This window comes from Lathamus discolor, chromosome Z (assembly GCF_037157495.1).
Source record: "Lathamus discolor isolate bLatDis1 chromosome Z, bLatDis1.hap1, whole genome shotgun sequence".
Classification (NCBI taxonomy): Eukaryota; Metazoa; Chordata; class Aves; order Psittaciformes; family Psittacidae; genus Lathamus; species Lathamus discolor.
In genome coordinates this window covers 71,028,032-71,039,448 of record NC_088909.1, presented here as the reverse complement: position 1 = coordinate 71,039,448, position 11,417 = coordinate 71,028,032, and the positions used below count along the sequence as shown (strand labels likewise).

Sequence of the window (11,417 nt, the reverse complement as noted above, 5' to 3'; positions counted from 1 at the left end):
TCCTCTTAACTGCCAGATCTTTTTTTGCTCACAGCAATCTTTTTTCCCTCCTCAAGTGCCATAATGTATTTGCTGCTATTTAATGAGATGCCCAAAATGGGTGAGCTGACACTCTCATCTTGTCTCCCAGCATCCTTAATGGATAGCATGATAAATACAAACCTAAACAGCATTTTCTGCTGATGAATCTGAAACACCTAATAGCCTTCCCAATTCTCCAAAATAGATAGGGCCATGTCCTCTGACAGTAACTTGACGAGACTCCATTGACTTCAACAAAGTTACTTTGACTTATGTCGACTGAAGTTTCACCCTATAGTATATATAAATAGACCTTGTGTTTCACATAAATCATAAGCAACTAGTTAGATGTATGGCAAATTAAATTAAATATCTGATGTCAAATTACTGCAAAGCCCTGAATTGGTGCTGCTTAATAGAAATTCTTAAATTTCCATATGAGGTCAAATTAAAATTGCCATTTTTAAATAAAAATAGCTCTATACTGTATCTTCAGTGACAGTTATGAGTTTAATAATCTGACAAACCACTGGATGTCTCTACTGTGTCATTCAAGTTCAGTTAAAATATATATATGTGACACAAAAGACTACTTAAAAAGAAGGCGATTTGAACATAGAAGTATTTGAAATGATGAAAAAGAGACTGGAAATGGATCCCTCACTGGATATTCTATGAAATGCAGACATTAACTATACTGTAGAGCAAAATTCATTCTTTCGAATAAGGAAGTTCCTTTTATTTTTATTAATTAGACGGTACATGTTTTCACAGGTATATGAAACCACAGATCTCTAGTAGAATGAATTTTGTTTGCTTTTATTGCTTTAACTCAGCTAAATGGCATTAATATTTAAATGTTAGTCTTCCTGCTTTGAACACCCTCCTAATGCTCTATTCTTTTGCTGTCCCCCTCCATGGACTGGGACTGACAGGGATACTCCTCTGGAAACTCTAAATGTTAATTAAGTAACAAAAAGCTACATGAGGACCAAGCCAATTTATAATAGGAAGGATAAAATCATAAGGACAGGAATACTTATGGGTGTCAAATGTACTACATGGACTATGTGCTTATATGTGTAGGGAGAAGGGGATGAGCCTTCCGATAGATACCAGCTGGATTTAGTCACCATGGCTACACATGATTTGTTCTGGCTGTCCCTTCAAGCTGTTTTTCCAGTGAGAAGGATCACAGGGCTGTGAGGTTTCCGTGGGCAGACACCACACCGCTCCTGAGGCAGGCTGGCAGCAACGCATCCAGGCACCTGATGAGGATATTACAGGCGTTTCCTACTCAGACACCTCACAGGGTACAGCAAAAGCTGTGTTTGAAAATAAAGCTGGTTTTGTTTGCTTGGCATCCTGTGTCACCACCCTCTCTTTTGGGGGGCTGTTGTATTCTCTAGCAGGGTGCATTAGTTTATTAAGGGATCCCAAAAACTTTGCGACTGCTATTGTGTAGGGTGGGCAATTCGTTACATTCCCCTGGATTAAATACCTACATGTCCCGGGTTCACCAGTAGCCGTTTTTCTCCTTCTTAGTAGCTGGTGCAAGCTCTGTGTTTTGACTTCCAGCCTGGGAACAGAGCTGATAACACCGATTGGTTTTAACTGTTGTTAAGTAATGTTTATTCTGGCCAAGGACTCTGTGAGTCTCACGCTCTGCCAGGGACGAGGGGAGGCTGGGAGGAAGCAGACACAGGACACCTGACCCAAACCAGCCAAAGAGGTATTCCATACCACAGCACGTCATGCCTGGGGAGGTAACTGGGAGTTACCCGGAAGGGCACGGTCTCTCTTTGGGGGGGTCGAACTTGTTCGGCGGTGGTATCGTATTCTCTTCTCTTGTTATTTTCTCTTATCAATATTATCATTGGTGGTAGCAGCAGTGGTTTGTGCTATACCTTAGTTACTGGGCTGTTCTTATCTCAACCCGTGGGAGTTACATTCTCTCAATTCTCCTCTCTGTCTCTCGGGGGGGGGAGGGGGGGTGGGGGTGGGGAAGAAAGAGGGAGAAAAAAAGGGGCGGGGGAGTGAGTGAACAAGCTGTGTGGATCGGTTTAAACCACGACACTACTATATGACCTAAATTGGTTTTTCCAGTCCTATTTTGATTTGAAGTTAAAAAATGAAGAAGTAAAATTAATAATAAACAACACCACTACACTATTTTCAGTTTATCACAAAACTACCCATCCGTCAGAGTAGTTATAAGTCATTTCCAGTATGGATGCTCTTGCTTGTTTACAATCCCTCACACAGTCTCTTCCACTTCTGAAGAGGAATCAGGATATAAAAAACGGGTGCCTTGCCTGCAGACTGGGAGTTATGACTCAGCCAAATGCTTATTCGTTGTGCCAGTAATGACAATTCACTGCATCTCTAGAATGGCTGCTGAGTATTCATGCAGAAGAGATGCCATGTGTGATTCTAGAAGGCAGTGATGGCAAAATATTGTGTTAGGCTAGCGAAGAGGGAATTTAAAGACTGTTGTCAGATACTCAAATTAATCTGGGAAAAGGTAATAAATAGGGGCTAGATACTCTTGGCTCAGTCTTACTGACTTTGGCTGTAGTTGGTACTTGGTTTGTCTTGTTGTTTTGGTTTGTTTGTTGGGTTTTTTAAATCAAAATCCATAAAAAAAAACCTTGAAATGGTAAAAAACAATTTCTGTAAAGACAGTGGATTCAATTTCACTTCATCCCAGAACTTTGGTCTGAGCAGACTAGTTGAGTTTTAAAAAGACTTCTCTATTCTCCTGCATCTATAATAAATTCCTGCCTAGAAAAGTTTAAATATGCAGCTTCAGGGAACAAAGAAAGCCACTAAAAGGTAGATAAATCATCAGCTTTTATTCAAAAGAACCTTTCCACCTATTCAGTAACATGAATCTTGCAAGACAAAACCAATATTTTGAATTTTATAATGCCTTTCATCCAAGGCATTTTGCAAAACAGTGAATAAGTTTCCTCTCATGGTATGGTGTTTGCAAGTGTTGGTGTTTCAGTTTAAAGGTGGAGTGAGTCAAGACAAAATGAGGAACAATGGTTTCTCCAAAGTCTGACACAGGTAGCCTGTGTTAAGAGTCAGGAATAGTACCCAGATTATTTATAAGACAAATGGTTTTGTATTTATAAGACTACTGGTTTTGAGAAATGAAATCATGGAGAGATAAATCTGTGAAGAAGCTGGTCTACTGGTCGTGGCAGAGGATGAAAAACCACCAGCTGACTGCAGACATTTCTGCATTGAGAGTAGAATAAAGGTAAACAGATATTAACTTTATCAGTAAGCACACTTTGCTTATAGCTTGAGCTAGGTCAGCTTTGTAACCATGAATATAGTAATGCCAAGTCTTATTGAGGATGTAGTCTCTGTGTCAGTTTGAGACCCATAGGATGTGAATAAATGTGCCCTCTTACCTTGCAGAGCCCTTTCAAGGATGAATATATGGATGTTAACAGATTCAGCTTAGCTGAATCTGCAGCAATAAGTATTGTATGTGTTTGCCCAGAGTTATCTTACCTACTTTACCCAGGTTCCCATATAGCTTGACTCATATGATGCTTCTCATATGATGCATGTCAGACACAACTATCTACTTTCTCCCACCTGTGGCATTTTCCTAATGTACATTTCTTAGGTTTAAATCTATACAATTTTTAATATTCCAGAATAATCAAGTTTGTGATTTCACCTGGGGACACTGTTTGCTACCCTGGTATGTTTTCTGACACTCAGTCTTCACGTCTTCTTCTATTTTCATGTCATTCACCATACCTTATGCATTGCTCCACGTGACTCCTTTTATTGCCTTCGGATTTGTACCTTCAAAATATCCTTTAATAGGATATTTCCTATTATGTCTCCCCACCATGCTCTGAGTCATCACTTAGCCAAGCTCTCATGCAGAATTAGCTCCTGTAATCTTGCCTCATTATTCACCTGTTGACCCTTAGGTTCTTTTGAGCACTAGTGTAAACTCCCACCTGCTTATCGATGTATTTTGGGCTGTGGATTGCATGCAACACACCAAATACAAATATATGAGAACTGTTAAAGGGAATCATAAAATGGTTTGGGTTTGAAGGCAACTCAAAGATAATTCAGCTCCAACCTCACTGCCATGTACAGGGACAACTTCTGCTAGATCAAGTTGCTCAAAGCTCTGTCCAACCTGGCCAGATGATCCCCTGCCAGGGATGAGGCAGCCACGACTTCTCTGGGCAACCTGTGCATAGTCTCACCACACTCATAGTAAAGAACTTCTTCCTAATATCTAATCTAAATCAACCCTTTTCAGCTTAAATCCATTCCCCCTTGTCCTGTTGCTACATGCCCTTGTAAAAAACCTCACTACAACTTTCTTGTAGGTACACTTTAGGCACTGGAAGCTGCTTTAAGGTCTTCCTAGAGCCTTTTCTTCTCCAGGCTGAACAAGTCCAACTGTCTCAGCCTGTCTTCATAGAAGAAGTGCTCTAGCCCTTGGATCATCTCTTTTGTCCTCTTCTGCACTCGCTGTAACAGGTCCATATCCTTGACACGTTGAGGGCCCCAGAGCTCGATGCAGTACTCCATGAGAGCAGAGTAGAGGGGCAGAATCACTACCCTTGACCTGCTAACCATGCTCCTTTTGATGCAGCCCAGCATACAGTTGCATTTTTGGGCTGCGAGCACACAGTGAAGCTGGCTAATGTTGAGCTTCTCATCGACCAACACCCGCAAGTCCTTCTCCTCATGACTGCTCTCATCAATTCTCTGAAAGCAGAGAAAGACAGAACAAGTCCATTCCAGTCTCCTTATGTGACACCCAAATCCAAGCACTTTGCTTCTTTTCATTGATTTTATAACATAATGAACTCTGCATTGCCACCTTCTACCCCTTCTCAATCCTGCCCAATGAACTCAGAGCATTTCTGCCTGTAGACTGTGTCTTCCACCATCCTAGTCGATGCATGTTTCTTTTTACTAGCATTCACCAAATCCACTGAACTAATATCAGTAAACTACTAAAGAAACCTTCTTTCTCACCACTGTATGGTTGCTGAGCTGTTGTTTGGCCTGAACAGCTTTTAAACAGCTGTTTCAGACCATCCATCCAACACTTCTTTTATTTGCACATGTTGTGCTCAGATTGTAAAGATTCATCCTGCTATTCCATCTGGGGAAGTATCTCCCCTATATGCCCATAGTTGCTTAATCCATCAGGCATGGCCTGAGCCTATCTCTCTAGAAGAAACCTGTGCTCAGTCTACCAGGCTCTCCTGCTGTGGTGGGATGATTTTCTTCTGTTGTCCTCACATGTCTGCCATTAACCCACAGTGCAATGAAGGGGGAAGTACAGGTTGAAATACTGCACCTCTTCCCTTTGCACCCAGGGATGCTTTGTACTGAGGTGTGGTGGTCCTCATGCCTCCTGAACCATGCAGGCTTTCTGTATGGCCACCTGCACTGTGCAATTACCCTTTCTAGACCAGAGGGCAGGACACTTCCATTTAGGTTTGCCACAGGCACTGGTGATCACGATAGTCTGCTTGGAGTCAATCTGGTCTAATAGTATTGCCAGTGCCTTAAATGAATGAGGGGGCGATGGAGAGGCCTGCCTGCGAGACAGGAGGCTGCAAGAGGACTGTGATTCCTACAACTCTTCTGAAGGGCTTTTAATGTCTACTTCATGGCCTCATTAAGCGAACAATGTCAGAGCTTTAAAAAGAGCCCTCTGTGATTCTTGCACTGGATTGGTAATATATGTCACAACAGATATATATATAAAAGCAAAGGAACACAGAAATGTGCCATATGGCTGGACCCCAAAGGAAAGAGCTAGAACATTTCTTCTTTCACCCTCTATTCTGAATCCTTGCAATAATTAGCCAAAGTAAAATGAATATTAGCTTATGCTTAACTGCCTTTCCAGCATGTTACTCTGCATTGACCCAGTAGTGCTAAACCAATTATTTTTTGAACTTTCTGGCTTTAAATAATCCTCTGCTCTAAAACTCCCTCTACCCCTCAGCTATTTAACCACAGGCGGACTGCCCTAAATCCTTTTCTTATACTTTGTAGCTTTTTAAGCAAGCCCCCTCTTTAAGTAGACATAATCCCTTCTCTGTAGAAAACATGAAAGACCTTGAACAAATCAAGATTTCTCCATGGAGAATTCAGCTAATCCTGTGCTTAGCTCCTAACAAGGAAATCCATCTTGCCACCAAGCACCCCATTACTAGAACTAATGCCTGACTTGAATAACAAGCACATTATTGTGCTTTAATTGTATCACTGCTCTGTCACATGGAGAACAAGGAGAGGAACGTGACTTGGCTTCTCCAGGAAAGACAGGTCACGCCTTTTTGTTGTTGTTGAGGTTGCTGTGATTTAAGAGCAGACTAAATTAACTATTAATATGGACTGCACATGCTTCAGATTAGATGAAACAGCTGCACTGTAGCTCTGTAGTACACTTTATTATAAAACAAGTGCTGTTATACCGGATTACTCTTCTCCTTTACTTTGTCATTTGACTGTTGAGAAATTCGCATGCTGGGGCTTAAAAAGGTATAATCGTGCCCTTGGGGGGAGGGAGGCACCAGCCATTTGGTCACAGAAAATTATGTTAGTGTTAAATCAGAGTAAAAGCAAACTAATCCACAATGCAGATGCGTGGTCAGCACTTCTCCCTGGAAGGGCTGCCCACAGCAGAAGCTGGTTACTGCCATGATGGTAGGAGGAAGAAAAAACATTTTGTGGGAAAATTACGGTATATATCAAAGAGAAATAGAAGGTGCTGTTCTGGCTTTGGGGTAGCACTGCTGGCACTGATTTAAACTGCTCACTGGGTACCATAACAAAATGGAAACAGGAAGAAGACACCTGGTACATATCCCAGGTATGAGGGGGTACAGCGACCTCACTGGCTGCTGGTGTTGGGATAGTCATTGCAATTACTCCTTGGGTCCCTGGCTGTCCCTGGCCACATCTGAATTGGAAATGAACAGAGTTGTGGGAAGCAGGCTGTGTGCACCTCATTGCGTGCATATATGTGGGCACGCCTGGGGGGCACATAGCTTTTTCGCTAGCTTGCACGGGTTTGGTGAGTGGTGTCCATTGCATTCCATCAACATCTGTTGAGGCAGATAGGGAGCTGGGAACTGATGTGCGAAGCGTGAATAGCAAATATTCCTCGTGACTGATTGATGTGCTCATGTAAAACCATGGTGTCTCTGATTAAGTCTATTAAGCAGCTCCATCACATGCAATTACTGTATGCTCCTTCTGCCGGTTCAGAGTTTTGTGAAGCTCCTCTGGAAGCCCTGATGTAGCGTAGGACTACAGGTGATTCCCCAACTTTTTCTTGATTAAGAAGAAGAAATCCAGTTGCAACATGTCTGGAGAGACTCTTGGATTAAGCAAAGAAAGATCTTTGATGTTGCTTGGCAGAATGGAGGGAATTAACTGTGAGAACTGTAACTCATTTCTGTGCTTGATAAAAGCATGTGTGTATTACCAGACAAGAGCAATTGTAACAAGACAAGAGGAAATGTTGTCTCTTCCATTGTAATGAGAAATTAGGATGAAATACCTTTTTTATTCAGACATGCCTTATCATCCTATGTGGAAAGCATAGGTTGCATGTTTACTCTTGGTTTATAATGTCCTTTTTAAAATAAAATGGTTTTCTCCTTTGTATCACGCAACTTAGGTGTGGTTGCTGCTGCAGTCATGTCTCTAGATCCTGAAAAATAACACTGAGGGACGGGTGGGATGGCAGAGTCAAGCAGCAGCATTACATGGATTTAATGTGACATTAAGCAAATATTGAGCAAGATTTTAATTACAGCAGTTATGGCAAGTTTTCCTGCTCTGGGAGTTGTCAAAAATCCTCCTGTATTTAGTAACCTGAATACAAGAACCTCATTGCCTACTCTCTCCATCTGAGACTGCAAGTAAATTGCAGACTAGGAGAGTTAATGGGTTGTAGTTTAAGGGGAGTTCCACTAGATGATGGTATAAATCTTCATTATGAACAAGACGTAAGTGGGCAGCTTAAACAGGAGTCCAGGAAAAGCAAAATGCCACACGACCAGAGGCAGTGACAGTCCCTAATCTTCCCCTTGCTGTAATACAGTGAGGCTCCCAATAATTGCATGGGCTGCACAAACACTGTCAGCGTCCAGTAGCATCACAGCTGGCTGTGGCACCACACAGGCAAACTGAATGGAGGGGTTGATTTACTGGAATTTAAAATCAAGTAAAATTTTTCTTCATTTATTTTGCAAATTAGACTGGGCTAACACTAATTTATTTTTAAATGATACTATAAATGAAAGTAATTGTGTAATTAGCAGCAAATTAATTACAGAGCAGAAGAACTAGTTGCATGACTCTGAAATAAAAAATTAAAGCTAAGTCTTACATTTCCCCAGCTGACAGATATCAGGACATTATTGGGGCACAAGTCTTACTCTCTCTGCCCCAGAAGGAGAAAAGATACAGCTTTCTGAACAGCTAGGTAGCATCTCCCATAGCTCACTCAGATTGCACTGAAGGCCTCAAACGGGAGTTTCATGGAGATGTTCTCCAGCAGGAGGAATATTCCTAGATGGGATCTCAGTTAGAAGAAAGGGCATATGGGAAAGAAAATGCCATCAGGAAAAACCACTGGGGAGAACAACCTCTGAAATGTATTAGTAATAGAGAAATGCTTGCATGGTCTCTGTGGAGAATATGAAAGATGATGCCACTTCTGGATGCAAGTTAGAGGAATACTGCCAAGCCCCAATTTTGCCTGGGGACTGATGCATCTCTTCTAGAATATGACTGCACCATCCAGCTTGAGGAATGTAAACCCCAGCTTCCATTTTCATTGCCATTTCATTGTACTGCCTCTGGCAGGATGCAGTGCATTTTCTTCAGAGCAGCCTGTTGAGTGCTATGTTTTGCATTTTGTGCCAAAACCAGGCCTGACACACACCAGTGTTCTGGCTGTTGGTGGACAGTGCTTGCACAGCACCAAGGCTTTCTTTGTTTCTTACGCACATCTTCCCTGTCCCCAGAGTGAACAGGCTGGGGATGGGCAAGAGGCTGTGAGGGGACGCAGCTGGAACAGCTGACCCCAACTGGATGAAGAGGTAGCCCATTCCATAGAACTTCGTGCTCAGCAAGAAGAGCTCAAGGACAGGAGCAGTACTGGGGGGGGAGCACATCTGGGGTTATGGTGTTTGTCTTCCCAAGTCAGTGCTAGTTGTGCTGAGGCCCTGCTATCCAGGGAACAGCTGGACATCTGTATGCCCTTTGGAAACAGTTAATGAATTCCTTGCTTTGCTTTGCCTCTAAGTGCAGCTTTTGCTTCAACTGTTGAACCGTTTGTGTCTTCATTCATGAGTCTTCTAACCTTCCTTCTATTTTGTTCCCATTCTGCAGGAGAGAGGAGAGAGCAGCCTCTGGGGTGCTTGTCTGTTGGACAGAGCCAACCCACCACATTCGCGTAGTGGATTTATTATCCTGTATTTAACTAACTGCTAATTGTACAAGTATTTGCATTAATAGTATGAATAAACCCCAGAAAAAGCCACAAAGATGACGAAGAGTATGTTACTGATGTAAAAAGGAAACAGAGCTCAAGAATATTGATCCACAATGCCCTGGTCTGACGAGCGTGAAGAGAATAGTCTGTGATTCTGTAGTAGCTCTGCTTTTTAAATCAGTATATTTCAAAAAGAAATGGGAAACGCAGACTCTTGAATGCTAGGACTTGAAGTACTTGCTGCCACACACATTCTGCATAAGGATAAGCACTCGCCTGTTCAAAGATAGAATTATACGTTCATAAGATAGTCACTGAAAAAAATCACACTTCTAATAGGTATAGGTTTAAGGATCTTAAGGCAAAATACTGAAAATAAGAGTTGATTTTATAGACATACCTCACACATGCTTTTGTTAGAGGACCTGGGAAAAAAGAACCACAGTCAGGAAAGGTTTGACTCTGTGCCACACATCATCTGCTTAGTCTTTCATTTCAGGTGGACATGCTTTTGAAAGTGGTGACCTTGATGATTCTTTTTACCCACACAGCTTTATAAAACTGTCTTTTTACATCCTGTAGGGCTGTAACTTCTAAGAGCCCAGAGCCAGCCAGAATCAGGTGTCATTGTACATGAAGCTGCTTGTTGCACAGGGCTGATTGGTTATAAATTGGACATTGAGTAGCACAGGCCTCTGTAAGTCATCTGAGTAATTATGGGAAATTTGCATCCTTTCACAGATCTGCTCAGGAGAGCTGTGAATCTGTAAGCCCGGCTCGATGAGCAGAGGTGTGTGCAGGGGCTGCAGAGGGGCATGAGCAAAACTAAGTGCTAAATTTGGGCTCCTTCTCTCTGGCAGTAGTGATTCAAAGCCTGAAGTTATCATGGCCCTCCCTTGCTTTGTGAATACAAGAACAGTCAGCTGTAGTAAAAGACTCTGGTTTCCAAAGGGAGCTAGGCTGAACTGTAGTTGTTGCTGTACTAATGCTGTATTGGACCTGAGCACCCTGGTAGGAGCAACTTCTGCTTCTGCAGAAAGCCTGTGCTTCTGAGAACCACTGGAAGGAGTCACAGCTTGGCTGCTTTCCCTCTTCCTCCTTCCCTTTATGTACCAATTGATGAACCTTCACTGATGCCAAAATTCAACTTTGAAAGGGTCACCATGAGCCTGGAGCCCCAGACAATCTCTCTAGCTGCTCCCTTTGAAAATCAGCTGTCCCACAACCACATTATTATTATTAGTACGAGACTATTTCTTTTACACACTGACCTGCTGATGGCTTCTCACTTGGATCTGTTGAACTTAGCAGTCACAAACTCTACTTCTGTGCTTCATATGAGCCCCAAACCAGCGAGGGAAGCGGTCAGAGCCCTGTGTTTAACATGGGGACCAGGCACTGCCAGACCAGGCAGCAGCACAAGTCATGTAAGGGCATGTGCTAGAACTTCTGTCAAAGTCAGAGTGCACTGGATGAAATGTTTGCTCACTGCAGGAAGACAGGGAATGGTGAGTCTGTAAAGCCTTTATGTAGGATAGTAACCCACCAGAAAACTAGACAAACATGAAGCAGTGGCTTGAGTTCATACTGGTTGGCTATTTTGCATCATGTAGCTGCAGTGTTTCTGATGTGGTTTCAGCCAGACTTCCTCTGTTGTTAAACCTGTGAGAGAGATCGTTTGACCTCAGCAGCATAAAAACAGAACTAAAAGCTTTTTACACATCTTTTGCCAACTAATGGATCTTTATTTCCCCATCCCCCAATAACAATAATCTAATATTCCCACAGAGGATGCATTATGGTAATTTTTGTGGCTTCCCCTTCCTCCGTTTACTGTAGGATTTCAAAATCAGTGCCAGGAGTTCACTGT

At 42.4% G+C, this 11,417-nt stretch overlaps 1 long non-coding RNA gene across 1 annotated transcript; it reads left to right on the top strand.

The window, feature by feature from the left end:
• Positions 1 to 1,802: 1,802 nt before the first annotated feature.
• LOC136004637 (uncharacterized) lies at positions 1,803 to 9,544 on the top strand. The gene is made up of 3 exons (XR_010608558.1): positions 1,803 to 1,851; positions 3,163 to 3,289; positions 9,445 to 9,544. It is a non-coding gene; the product is annotated as an uncharacterized LOC136004637 (long non-coding RNA).
• Positions 9,545 to 11,417: the final 1,873 nt, after the last annotated feature.